Below are 14,576 nucleotides of genomic sequence, written 5' to 3' on the forward strand. Positions count from 1 at the left end.
AATTCTCCAGTTGCAGCTTAGGGGTCACAAAGGCGAGATCTTTGGTTCTATTCCTTCAGTAGTTCCTGGAGTATTTGGGGGGCTCGGAGCATATGTGCTGGATGAATGTCTGATGAACACACCGCTGATTTCAGAAAGAAACCCATTTGAATCATCCTGTGGTAAAGTTTTAGTCCTTTCAACCAATTTCATCCTTACTTAGATGAAATTTTTAGACTTCATCCTTAGACATATTTTTAGACTTCTGACAAAGTAATTTCTATTTCTGTAATTTTTATTCCCCTTTCTGGTTTTTAAAACTATAATAAAATACCTATAATAAAATGAGAAAGAAATCTGAAATGGAGAGACCTCACAGGTTTCTAATGGTCATGGTTCTCTTTGTGTCTTTGTAAAATATGCCTACGTGAAATGCAAGACTCAGAGAAACTTTTTCTTTTTGTGACCTGGCTTTGTGGCTTCTGTTTCCCGCAGCTGGTGAAACTGGTAAGACTGAGGAGTCACACAAACAGCGATTGCATCGTGCGTAAATTCAGTGTGTCCTTAGGAGCCTCCGATGTTGCCGTCTTGGTTTAGCTCCTTGCAAGAAACCCTCAAAATCATTTTCTTAATTTTCCTTCTTCAACTGGACTCTCACGCTAGGAAATCCTATTTTTTCACCCATTTTTACCTTTTCTTCTGTACAAGTTCAGGGGCCATCCATTTCAAAGATGCTTTAACTTACATCCTGAGTCCACATCTCTTTACCCATTTCTCAAATACCAGTCAAAAGTAGCTTCTCCCACTTGCTTTTTCTTTCCTGGCCTTCGTTCTAGACAGGGTAAACTGTTGTTGTTATTCTTTTCTTGGCATTTTGCAGGTAGCCATGTAGAAGGTCTTGGGGGAATCCACCTGGCTGTGCTGAGCGAGGGGCGCCGTGGGGAGACTCTTCCCTCACGGTGGTTGGTCCCCTGTTCCCTGGCCCTCGGTGTGGCGGCGGTATTTTCCAATCTGTGGAGAATGGAAAGGTAAATGGAAGTACGTTCTAGTAGGATTGTGTCAGTGTGCAGAAATTGTAATTGAGGAAATGAATCAAAGACGGTAAGTGTTTCAGATGGAAGTCAGGGCATCTGGTGTCCAGTAAACAGGTCCGGACTCAGTAAGGAGACAGGTTGTTCAGCAGCATCATCTCATCGAGGAGGAAGGGGCCGGGGCATCAGACAGGATGCTCTGAACGTGAGCTCTGCAGGTGTCTGAAGGGCAAGGTGAAAGGGCTTCCCTTGTACGGCAGGGACTGACCGGGCCAGGAGGAACTGAGTGAGCAGAAGGGAGATGCGAGGGCAGGGTGATGGGATGGTAGCTCAGAGAATGTTCTACCCGGATGCCAGTCTGTTCTTGGAAGAGGCCCCGAGTCAGTTCTGGGCTGTGTGCTGGCTTAGGGTAAGGGGGCCAAATTCCAGGGACCCCGGAGAGGAGAAAATCTTAACCAGAGTTGGGCAGTAAGCAGTCTGTTCGGATGGGTCACGGGACCAAACAGTTACACTGGTCATTTACAAGGCAGTGGATGGAGATTCGAAGGGTCCATGTCCGAACATGTCACAGGTGAACGATGGGAGGGGCACCCACAAACACCCTCTGTCATTTGTGGAAGGGGGTTCCATGCAGGAACCCATTTGCTGGAACACAAACTTGGGGAGAATTTCTTACCATTTGCTTTTTTGGGGGAGGGGGAATCACAGGGCTTGAATACATTTCAACACGGCCATTTAAAAACCAAGATAGAGTGTCTAAGTTAGGACAGAGCAATCCAGTTTGGTGCATTATTAGTAAATGACTCTAATGAATATGTCTACAAATGGCTTGTGCAATGAAGCTTAGTGGAGAGGAGCGAGCTAAAAATAATTAAAGCCACTACCCAGGGCCTCAAATAATTTGTACATTGTTTTTCATGAACGAGTCAATGAATGAATTAATAAAAAGGAGTAATATCACCACCAGTGAGCAAATCAAATCTAGTCATGGTCTTATTGACTCCAGTCTAGAAAGAAAACAATTTGTGTTGTTTGTTTCTGTGTCCATTTGACACTTAATATACGGACATCACAAAAGGAATTCTCAATTCCAGTCATTCCCTGCACTGCCTCTTCTCACTTTGAAAAAAAAAAACTAGTGAGCCCTGACCAGCCCTGACTGGTGTGGCTTAGTGGACTGAGTGCCAGCCTGCAAACCAACAGGTTGCAGGTTTGATTCCCAGCCAGGACACATGCCTGGGTTGCAGGCCAGGTCCCCAGTAGGGGGCGCACAAGAGGCAATCACACATTGATGTTTCTCTCCCACTCTTCTCCCTCCCTTCCCCTCTCTCTAAAAATAAAATAAAATAAAACCTTTTTTTTTTTTTTAGGGAGAGAAGGGGTGGGGGGAGAGAGAGAGAGAGAGAGAAACATCAATGTGCGGTTGCTGGGGGTTATGGCCTGCAACCCAGGCATCTACCCTGACTGGGAATCGAACCTGGGACAGTTTGGTTCCTAGCCTGTGCTCAATCCACTGAGCTATGCCAGCCAGGGCAAAAAACTTTTTAAAAAATAAAAAAATAGTGTCACTGGTTCTTCCCAGTAAAAGGGGTCACTGCTCCCCACTTTTTCATGCCCACAGCTCAATATCGTCCTTGCTTCCTTTCTTTGCTACCCTGTGTTCCATCTGTCAACAAGCACGTTGAGGCTAGCTTCGAATCTGTCCTGAATCTGATTACTTCTACTCACTTTTCCGTCCCCGCCATCTGTTCGTACCACCACCTCTCGCCAGCGCTACCTAAAAACTAACTGGTTTTCTTGCTTCCAATTCAGTTTTCTTAGGCTCTGTTTTCCACCCAGCAGCCAGAGCGCTCTTTTTAAAAGTTTAATCACATCACCCCCTGTTTTAAACCAGTTTATAATTTCCCACTTTTCTAAGAATAAAATTAAAGCTCTTACTTTGGCCTAAGAAGCTTTACAGAAATCTCTCACTACGTAACTGTGAGACCTGTGTGTGTGTGTGTAGATTCTTATTCTTGCTCACTGGGCTTCATCCAGCTTGACCTCAAACTGGTCTTCAGACCCCAAACTAATTGCAGGTGGTTGGCCTTCAATTTGGCTCTTTTTTTCTGTCTAATGAATCATTCCCCAGATTTTCTCTTACCCTTTTGTGAATTGCTCCCTTTGGCACAATTAGATATCAATGATTATTCCAGCATTCACTGAGAGTGCCCCATTCTTTAATTTTTTTATGGATTTCATCAGTGCCTCATTTTCTCATCTGTACGATGGAACACAGTGCCCACGTTAAAATGATAACTAAATGCAATAATAACAAAAAAGGCGTAGGATCTTTCTGAGCATGTGATAATATTTATCATCATTGTCATTGTCGATATCGCACCTACAGGAAAGTTTTTTGCTACTTTGTATGTCATTTTTTACATCTGTCTCTTAGAGTAGAATGAAGTCCTAGGAGGGCCAAGACTGTCTTGTTTACCCTTGACCACAAGAGCCAAGTGTAACATCAAATCAAGTGTGCAGGGAGGAGTCAATGCATATCCATTGAATGGTTCGTTTAAGAACTGTGGTCTAAATAATGTCTCTTCTTCATGTTCGTGCTCTCAGGAGACGCAGGCATTCTCCTGTCACTCAGACGGTGGTTATTCACACTAAGGGGACACAGGGAGGTCCAGCAGAGAGAACACCAGCGCTGTATCAAAAGGGCAAGAGATCAAAGATCCCTGGAGAGTCATTTGTCAGCCCCACTCAGAGCGTGAAAGTGACCCACAAGCAACGCTAACGGCCCAGGCCGTAGATACAGGAGGCGGGTCATTTCGCTGTTGCTTTTGAGTCAGACGTCTATTGCTTTTTGGCCTAGTAACCTGCCCCACTCTTGACTCTGTCTTCCCTCGTCCGCTGTGATTTCTCCTTTCAGCGCTTCTTGCCTACATTGTCCTTCCACTGTATTATCTATTTAGCTTTGAATGCGTGCTCTTTCATGTAGATTTGATGGCACGATGGTCCTCTGCGACAGATGACGGCATCTTTGTCTGTCTACCTGATGGCCACCGCTCACATTTCTTGCCAAGACAAGGTCTGTTTTCTTGGGCCAACGGTGGTCAGCTCTCGGGCGACTCCTGATGGCATTGGTTCAGTCCTACAAGGTCAATTGCCAGTGATGTTGACCGTGAGTGAGAAATGAGGGGCAGCCTATTCGAGAGCTTCTGAGAAAGGTCTTGTTTCCTAATAAACAAAGAGAATGAGAGTATCCCAAGGAGAAAACACTTTCCTCCTGTTCCCTTCCGTCGTCTCCTGGGTACTGTACAGGGAGGCGTGGCACCTGAAGCCGTGACAGCCAGCCCAGAACACGCGGAGCCAGGCAGCCTGTCCTGGCAAACACAGTTGTGTCCGCAGCTCTGTCTTCGAGTATCCGAGCTAGTCCCGAGTCTCCCACAGCCTGACGTCTGATTAGGTAAACAGTGCACTTCCTTGGGGTTCCAGCCACTTAGAGAATCGTTGTTACTTCCCGCAGAACAAATCCTGGTAGGCCACCCAGTGGGTAATAACCCTAAGGGACTGATTTCTCTAGACAGGGCACCAAAGCATCATAGAATGTTCTTTAAGTTCTAGGGGAAACACTTGGTCTAGCAAGTTGTGATGATGGTAGTGGCATCACAAGATTCAAAACGTGGCCAATAACACGTAAAGGACCATGTGCAGCCTCGATTCCCAGACATGGCTGCAGGAAGGACAGGGACTCAGATGCACGTTTGGGGCTCCAAGGCGTTGTGACACGTCATTTTTGTAAAAGTTGAAGAACGAACCTTTTGCATAGCACCCGTAAGTGATTACAAACTGTGTGCAAATGCCTTGTGTGTCCTTGCCTCACGCTTCCTTACCGAAATTTTACGCAAGCTTCGCACGTGAGAAGGCAACCCAGAAGCTTCGTTGTGTAGGATGCTGCAAAGGCAGGGGTTGAGGAGACGCGGGTTGTTGGGAGCCAAACAAAGCCGTGTGCTCTCGTCTGAAGACAGGAACACACGCATCAGAACGTAGTGCAGAGTGATTAATGGACAGTGCTTACATAATTTATAACTTCGCGTTTTTCAAATCCAAAGCACCAGTACATGCTCAGTCACCTACTCTCTGTCTAAATACACAACTCACTTGTGGAAGGGTTTCAGAGTGAGTGACCTATAAAAGAAGCCAGTAACTGGCCTGTTCCACTTTGGAATATGTTTAAGTGGACTTCTGTTCGTTTTCCCCAAGATACTGACAATTCGTTAGAGGTTACCTCTTTTCTTCGTAAGTAATAACTAAGAAGCCACGTAAAGCACGGCCAATTATCCCACTGGCTAACCTCTTCATAACGTACTTTGGCGTGTGCATCTGAGTCAGGTGTTTGCGGTGCGTCTCGGAAAAGAAGGAAACACCCTCCATGAACTGAGTCATTAGCGTTTCTAACAATGCTGTTTTCAGAGAGTGTCAGAAAGTGACACAGAGGTACTGGTTACAGTCGGTCCTGCACCCATGTGATAAAGTGGCCGATCACACGTCACACTCTTCGTTCTGTCATTCTCGGAAGTTTCCTTCCACCAACAGTGTCGTTTGGGGGAACCCATCCCTACAACAGCATGGCTGTCACACACTGCTGGCCAATGGCACCTGCCACCACATTCCGTCCGGCGCTGCCGGCTGCAGAGGGTCTGTGCAGAGGCCCACGGTGGCGGTGGACATGGCCACACACCCGGATTTCCCTGTGTGTCTTCAATGAGTACCTCGAAGTGCCGCGCTACAAGCAGCCGTTACTCATCTAGGCCCAAAACTTGCTGCGTAGAAAGTGCGAGCGTCTTACGGGTCCCGCTCAGTTTTTACACGAGGCCATGCAAGTGCAGCAATGGCCCAGAGGTGGCACCTTGGACACACACAAGCCCCTCCTGTGAACCCCCTTTGGCGTATCTCCAGAACTAACCAATTATTCTGGCTCCTATAACCATGGGTTTTTTTTTTAATTTTTTAAAAGTTTGTTTCCTCTCAGTGTTTCTCTTTGTTTATTTTTGTGTTGAGTTGCCTTTGCTTACTAATTCTGTATCCTGCTATGAAACTCATTGAATAAATACACAGTTGCACTTTATAGTTCTAAAATGTCCATTTGGTGATTTTTTTTAATCTGTTTCATCTTTCCGTTGAAATTCTCATTTTTCATCAGTTTTTTTTCCATCTTGTATAGTTTTCAAAGTACTAATCACAGACTATTTTTTTCTACCCATTAGCTCCAGACGGTATTATCAAAGCAGGTTTCCTTTTTCCTTTTTTCAATCCCTCCTTTGATGTCTGGCCCCATTGCCTTAGGTTTTCAGTAGGTCATGTTTTTTACTAGATGGTGGGATAAAAACCGCGGAAGCTGCTGATGCCATCCTCTCCAGGGACGGTATTCCTTGGAGGCCGGAGGCGTGCTCACTCGGTCCGATCAGAACCGGGTGCTGCTGTGGGGAGCCCCACTGTGTCTCCTGCCTGAGGGTCGCACTCCCCGTGTTTCTAGGAACCGGAGTGGGCGTTTTCAAGGGTTGCATCCTTGAAAGCGGTATGCTGAGCTTTTTATCCTTCTGTCCCACGAGGCTGCAACGTTGGTGAAGGAAATGTTCATTTTGTTTTATTTTTTTTGGTGGTAGATCCCTTCCTCCTAGTGGAACTTGGCCCCCTAAGCACTATCGGACCGCGGGCGATGCCGTTTCACCTGGCAAATTCCGCCCTGCAGTCCCGAGGGCTGCCCCCGAAGTCACAGTTAGAACCGGCTATGAGTTTGGGCCCCGCTTAGATGCAGCCCTCCCCGGCTGCCCACACCTCACAGTTTCCTTTGCAGCGATAAACTCTCTCTGTTGAGGCCCAGCTGCACCTTCAGTCCGTGCTCACACACGGCAAACGGCTCCAGGCTTTCAAGCCCCTCGTGGTCTCCACAGCCCTCCCGTGTTTTTAAAATAAAGTGTTAAAGCTCATTTGTTTGTCCTTCGTGGCAGTTGCATGAAGAGTGTTCGCCAGCGTGAACTTGGACATTTGTTGCCATAATAATGATAATTTGAAGAGATGTTCTGTACTGTCATAGATCCCCTGTCTTCTCCTTTCGAATCCTGCCCCGTAAGCCCTCACCTGCCCGGGGCACTGCTTAAGAAATATGCTTTTTAAAAAGATCACAAAACTAGTGAGTGTGTGATGCACGTGTGCATGTATACGGATGACAATCACAGGAAAAGATGAAAGATCCGGCACTGTGCCAACTCTGTCATTTGAAGGTGTTCCAGAAGCATCCCTGCTTAAGTGGGTCACAGTTCAAGTCTTCTCCATTCCCTTCACACCCCGCCCCCCCGCCCTTGTACTTTTCTTCCCTTCATATTGAACGGGGTGCATGGAGGCTACGTGAAGCTAGAAGCGTGAGAGGGGGTGTTTTTTACCTTTCCCGTAAACTGTGTAACAGCCCTGACACTCTCTCTGTTACGATTGTCTCTCCTTTTCTCCATCAGGACCTGGTCCGAGCTCATCCTTCTTTACCTGTATTACGACAGCCGCCCCCCGCCCCCCCGCCCCCCCGCAATGGGCTTCCCTAGTTCACTTGGATCCCTTTAATCATTTCCCCCAATATCGACAGTTATAGCAGTAAGGGGAAAATTTATGTCCCTTTTTGATCTAAACCTTTCCTTATAAATTTATGTTAGTAAATAGGAGTACATTGGCTTAGCACATAATACATTTTCGCATCTGATTCTTGCTCACACTCCGGGCTCCCGGGTGCCTTGCTCGCCCTCCACGCCAGAACCGAACTTCCCCGGCAGCTTCCCAAGCACACAACGGCCCTGCCGCCTCTGCAGTTCCCTCCGCCGGGAACTCCTGTCTCGTCTCCTTACCCGACACCTGCTCCTTGAAGATGCATGCTCATCTGGATCCCCTCCAGCCCCCTCACCTGCCAGGGACCCACCCCCAATCCGCAGTTCTAGAGATAGTTGAGTGAGCTGTGTGCTTATGATGGAATTGGCCTTTTCTCTTTTACCCGAAGATTGGGGGCGGCATGGAATGCGAAGTTTCCACTGGATATTTAGAGTGGTAGCGACTTCCTGTATGATGTGCAATATAAAGGTGGGGCCGTTATCAGATTGTGTGCAGTCGCCTCCTCTGAAGGTACATAATACCCACCCTGCATCCTTCTGTTGCGGGGCTTCTCCCGGTCACTGTGAGTCTGTGAGCCGTGTTTCTCCTCCTGGAATGCAACTGATTGGAGAGCGAGGGCCTTACTCATTTGCCTTTACGTTCCCAAAGCCCATCATAGTATCTGGTACAGAGTACTTAATCAAACTTAGTTAAGAAGAGCGAGATCATGGTGATGCACAGTCCGCAAACCGGTGTAATGTGCCTTTACCCTGCAAGAACATCGGACGTCTGCCGCACGCTCCCTGGACCAGCCCAGGCTTTCCGAGTGATAAATCTGCGATTAGAACAAACCAGCAGGTTTTGATTCGAGCCATAAAGTTTTATAACAGCCAATGTGAAATGTTCACAATCTAAAAAATGATCCGGTGTTCTCCTGACCACAATTGGAATCCTTTATGAAAGCTAGAGTGAATTATGCTTAGCCTTTTTTTTTTTTGAGCCTAAGATAAAATTTATCTTATTACATCCTTACAGCCTGACTTTTCACTGAATTAAATATTAGAAGCTGGTGACACTAAACTGATGCCACCTGCTGAGATGCCAGGATGTCAACATTGTGACAACAATGTCATGCTGAATATAAAGACTGATAGATCGGAGGGAAGTGAAGTGGTGTGGAAAGAAATGTTGAGACAATTAGTAAATGTGTTGGCGAACATCTTTTACAGCGTGAAAGGTAAATGGATCTGAGCCTTAAGGATGATACACGTTCCATTTCTTAACGTTCTCTTCAGTGGAAACGGAATGCATTCACCATGTTGTAGTATTTTAAGCAAAATAAAATGTTTTTTTAAGATTTTATTTATTTATTTTTAGAGAGGGAAGGGAGGGAGAAAGAAAGAGAGAAACATCAATGTGCGGTTGCTGGGGGTTATGGCCTGCAACACAGGCATGTGCCCTGACTGGGAATCGAACCTGCGACACTTTGGTTCGCAGCCTGAGCTCAATCCATAAAACGTTGTTTTGATGGTAGTAGATTTGTTCTCCACACAGAGCCTTCTGCGTGACAGGCTCCCAGCCTCTCCATCTGGATGGCAATGAATCCACCCCAGGGAACAGACCCGGATTATAGGAAAACTCCCCTGCATAAGCTTGGAGGTCCTACAGGAAAATGAAAAGTTATACCAGTTCTATTAGAGATTATCACTGTTAAGCATTATAATGTTGTACAAATAAAGACCTAGAGCACAGAGCAAGAAATATTTGATGAGTTTGGTCACGCACGGTTCTTTGGGACTTCATTTCAGAGCTACGGTCATAACCAACACTTAACATGAAGAGGAGACGGAGGGTGTTTCATGCCAAACATGCTAACATCACTCGATGAAAAAAAAAAAACAACTTTGAGGTAGACATGGCGCAGTATGTCAACAAACGAAATACAGGGAAAGGATTTTTCAGGTCCATAACCGCCAAGGGCATCAGCTCTCTGCATAAGATTTGATGAGCCTCCAAAATGAGTATTAATTTTTAACTGTGTGCAGATCACTTTACAAGAAATCATTTTAATGTGCACAGTAAATGCTGAATTTTATGGCACAGATGGGAGTTTAGAGAAGGGAGAGACCAGTGTAGGTCAAATCGTTGGAGATTTTACAAAACAACTCTGTTTTTGGCTGGACCTTCATTAAATAAAGTGTAGTTTTTGTAAGTTTGGTTGATACGAGTATGAAAGTACTATAACGTGAATACATTTAAAATGATTATTGTACTCAATAAATGCCCACAGTGAGTACAGGAGATGATAAATAGGCAATAGACATTATATATTTATATTTTATAATCAAATCCACCTAACTGTTCAGATCAATGAGTTTTAGACAATGAGATATGTGCCAATGTAACCAAAACAGCCAAAACGAGGTTTGTAGCACTTCTGTTGTAAGAAAACACTCCCCACTGGCCCCTTTCCTGTCCAGCTTCTCTCTTCCTACTGGACGGCGCCCCCCAGCTCCTGGCGACCACCTTCTGCATCCAACTGTGTCCTTTAAGTCCTCTGCTCTTGCAGTTTTCCTTTGTGACGTGACTTAGCTCGTTGAGTGTTGCTGGAAACCTTTCCCGGCACTCCGTTTTGGATTCTTCATTTCTTAGGGAATCTTCTGTCAGGGGGAGGCCAGTGAGAGAGATTTTTCTTAGGGCTACTGTGGTAATAAGCAAAGAAATAATCCCTTAGGAGGCAGATAAAACTCAGGCCCAGGCTGCTCTCCTACTCTGTAATGGATTACTTCTTAAAGTTGTCATCAGCTCTTCTGTTTACTTGTTAACATTAAAAGATTACTAGCAATATTAAATTAATGTGACCGCTAGTCCTTACTGTACACAATATCACCCATGTGAATGGGGGAGATGGTGAGCATGTAGTTCAAACGGGGGTCTCTAAGTCCACCTCTGGATTCCCCAGACTGTATCCCAATGTTTTGAATGCGCTGTGCATATCATCTTGCTATTTAAACTATCCCTATCTAGGGATAGAAATTCTAAAAGGCAGGATTTCCATACCCTTCATCATTCATCAGAGATATTAGTAAAGGTAATATTTTGAAGGTGTCTAACCATTCCGTTTTGTGTTCCAGTTTTATCTGTGTTAGTCCCGGGTGCACAGCGTAGTGGGCAGACAATCACGCCCTTCCCAGTGATCCTCCTCCTCCTCCATGTTCCCGGGCCCAGCTCGCACCGCGCACGGTTATTCAGATATTACTGAGCACGTTCCCTGTGCTTTGCCTCACCCCCCCGGGACTGCTCTGTATCCACCAGCCTGGCCTTCCCAACCCCTTCACCCTCCTCGCCCAGCCCTCAAACGCCCTCCGCTTTCATAGCCACCCGCTCACTTTCCGCGTCTCTGGTCATGTTTCAGTTTTCTCTGCTCATTGATTCTGTTCTTTAAATGCCCCGGGTAAGTGAAAGCATAGGGCGTGCATCTTTACCATCAGTCTGCAGGAGCCCCACCGCCACCTCTGCGGTCCCCTCGCAACAATGACCAAAAGCACAACAGACAGTGACGTGGAACAGTGCAATGGCTCTGAGTCAGGTCGGTCCATCGCCAGAGGCGGCAATCCGAAGGGATCTGTTCCTCTGGTTCCTTGTTTGCCAGGAAACATGAAGGTACAAGATGAAGCTGTGTTCCAATTAAATAGCAGAGAAAATCAAAGTCCCTAGATTAGTGCAGACCACCCAGGGTTCTTAGGAAGCAACTTTTGAAAGGGTGTCACGATAAATCCCCTAGAATATATTGATTTTGCCAGGCTCAGTCTGCCCTGGCAGAGCTTGCGCTCCGCAACCAGGCCGCATCATGTAGAGATTAACCCGGCGATCCCGCACTTGAAAGAGAATGCCCCGGGACCTCATTTAGACGCGAGCCGCGCGGAGGCTCTTTGGGGCGAAGGCTGGGCGATCCATACAGATTGCCAAGTGATGAAAGCAGGGGCAGAAATGGAAATGACAGAATTGTCACTGGGTTGGCCGTTCTTGGAAATAAAACTACATACACCTTGGTTCAAGTAATGATGCGACTGTGAACTCATTAAGAACCAGGACTGCAGAGAATACAGTGTTCTCACCTCAACGTGGAAATCTCTGGCTGTTAAAGGAATATTTCCTGGTCATAACCACTGACTACAAGGCTACCCAATATTTAATGTTTGCAATTATGCTTACAAATTTATTAAAAACCCGTGAAGTCTATTATTTTTCAAACATTGTAGGGGGAATAATTTTCCTTAATAAAACAATGAAAAAACAATAACATTGTATCAATGTAATATCAAATCTATGACTTTATTAAATGAAACTCTTCTTGTAACAGGTCTGTAATATAGCCATGCTGTGTCTAGTTCATGCACATAACACATAGGTATAGGAAAACAATTATCCAATTTTACATAGTTATCTGAAAGCAAATAAAGTTACTATTGTATGCATTATATAAAATGAAAATTAGTTGACAGTGAAAATCTTAGCATACGGATAGGCTGGCATATTTCTAAATATATATGCAAACAAATGCAGTTTACACTTTTTTCCTGAAGTATCACTTCTATAGGACACACAGTTCCAATGCCAAAATTGTCTTCACAATTTTTAGAAACATATTCCATGACCCATAAACTTGGAGAAAACACGTGCCAGGTACATCTGACTGTTACAAAACGATAGAACAATGAGCGAGACACTGTATCAGCGATGTAAAGACACAGTGGCAGGAAGAGTCACACCCGAGGGGCCACAGTCTAGGGAGCGACTGGGTAACAGGTGTCAGAAGGATGAAACGGTGTGGCGACCCTTGCAAGGAGTGGAGCTCCAGGCTCGGAATGGTGCACAGAGAAAGGAAATCCATGTTCTAGGGTCAAGGGCGGCTGGAGACTAGAGTGTGACTTTGCATGTGCATCCGTATAGGCGTAAGTAAGCTGATCCATGTTTATGGACGCAGATTTGTAACGTACTAAGAAGTTAAAGCATTCCGTGGGAGTTTTGGCACTTCCTGCACACCAGTTCCCGCAAGCAGCTTGCCCAGGCTCCACCTCATCACTGCTGAGCGTTTGCAGCTCCCCCACATCGAACAATAGATCCATGCACGTACCCGCTGGACAAGGCAGGTGCTGCTCTGCTGTCAGCCGTGCCTCCGTGTTCTCAGAAGCTGTACCTGAGCAGTCCATCTGGAGATGGCATAACTAATTCGCGTGCGGATAATGAAGGGACAGAGTAGACCAGTAGGTCACTGTTTCTTGTTCTCTGACTCTGTGTCATCTGCCCTATGTATTGAGGCCAGCCCTGAGCTCCCCGTGCTCACCAACTGGTGGACATCCAGAGAGCTGTTGAGAGGAAATGGATGGACATAAGGCTGGGTTGTCTTTGAAATGGAAAACTAGGCAATGTTCTCCATATCTCTGCTATGATATAAAATCCTCAAAAAAATCACTTTCTTAAATATTGACCATTTACCTGGTTCATCCTGATAGAATGAGTTTAGAGTATTACAGTTCTTGGAATTTAAGTTTGTTTTCATTTAGGAAGTATGGATTAAGAACTTTCAAGTTCATAGGAGACTAGTACACGAGAACTCTCCAAGGCATCACCCCTTTCCTTAGCATTGAAGAAACTCTAATAAAAGTGTAAGTTTGATCGCTTTTCTGATATTACCCTTTCTTCCATTCTGCCTTAATGCATTTTTCACAAACTTTATCTATATGTTACATTTTATAATCTATATAGTGTGTACATGAAAAAAATCCTCGGTGCTACTAAAGTTACTCACATGTCAAACAGTTTGGCAGCAAATCAGCATTTGCACTTTCCTGATTCTGAGGCTACGTCCTGGTACCTTACAGCCCAAATGACAGAGACGCCCATCAGGGCTGGCGGCCTTGTTTGGAAACAAGAGGGCTTCCAGAATTCATTAAACCTAGTTTAGCAGCTCATTGTGAGGCAGCAGTGTTGAGGCTAACTAGGAGCTGAAGAAAATGGGGTATACCGTAGCCCCGCCCTTATGGAACTTATATTCCTGTAGTAGAAAGAAACCATTTGCCTTATGTTCTTTGTACACCAGTTTGGTGTGCATGGGAGGGTGTATTTCTATGTGCCGATGCTGATGACAGGCAGACAGATGGAACTAATGTCCAAGTTCTGGGGCGTGTTTCCTCCCGTGCTACCTCCACAGCACGTTTTGGTCCATGTAATGGAAATGGTGGAGCTGCAGTCAAACCCCTGTGCGCTCGCATGGTTGGTAGCATGTGCCTCTCTGGATGCGTGCAGGTGTTTTTTTGCGACAGGGTTCAGCAGCTCTGCTCTTCGGCTCTGAGTGGTGACACATGTTTTTGTCCATGGGTCCCACATTTCTCTCACAGTGACATCAGTTCAGTTGTCCTTGAAAAGCCACAGCTTTCCTGTCACCCTCAACATTATTCTCGGTCATTTGCCTTTTGAAAAGGTCTTTTCCAATTGGCTGTTCTGTCGTCATCCCTCTAAGTCTGGTGCTTAGGCTCTGTTGAAATTCTCGGTCTTTTTAGCTGTCAGTAGTGTGCAACTAAGACTTATTGAGCCTCCGATTGGAATCTTGTCCAATATAATTTGTGTTTATTCACTGAAAAGTGAAATTAAAATCAATCACTTAAAAAATTAATATCAGAGTCCTTAAACATGCAATTATAGAAATGTTGGAAGCATGTGAATGTCTGAAATCATCTCAGTGAAAACTTGAAAATAATGTGCAGCCCTACTATGCTCAATAGAAAAAAAATGTATATCTAAAATCTTTAAATCCCTAAAATGAATATTCAATATTTTAAGCAGAACCATGTAAAGTATTTCAGTGAAATTTGTAATTTCTTATGAATTTAAAAGCAGACAGAAATTCAGATAGTTTTTTTTAGTTTATGTAGTATTGCATGT

Source organism: Phyllostomus discolor, chromosome 14 (assembly GCF_004126475.2).
Source record: "Phyllostomus discolor isolate MPI-MPIP mPhyDis1 chromosome 14, mPhyDis1.pri.v3, whole genome shotgun sequence".
Classification (NCBI taxonomy): Eukaryota; Metazoa; Chordata; class Mammalia; order Chiroptera; family Phyllostomidae; genus Phyllostomus; species Phyllostomus discolor.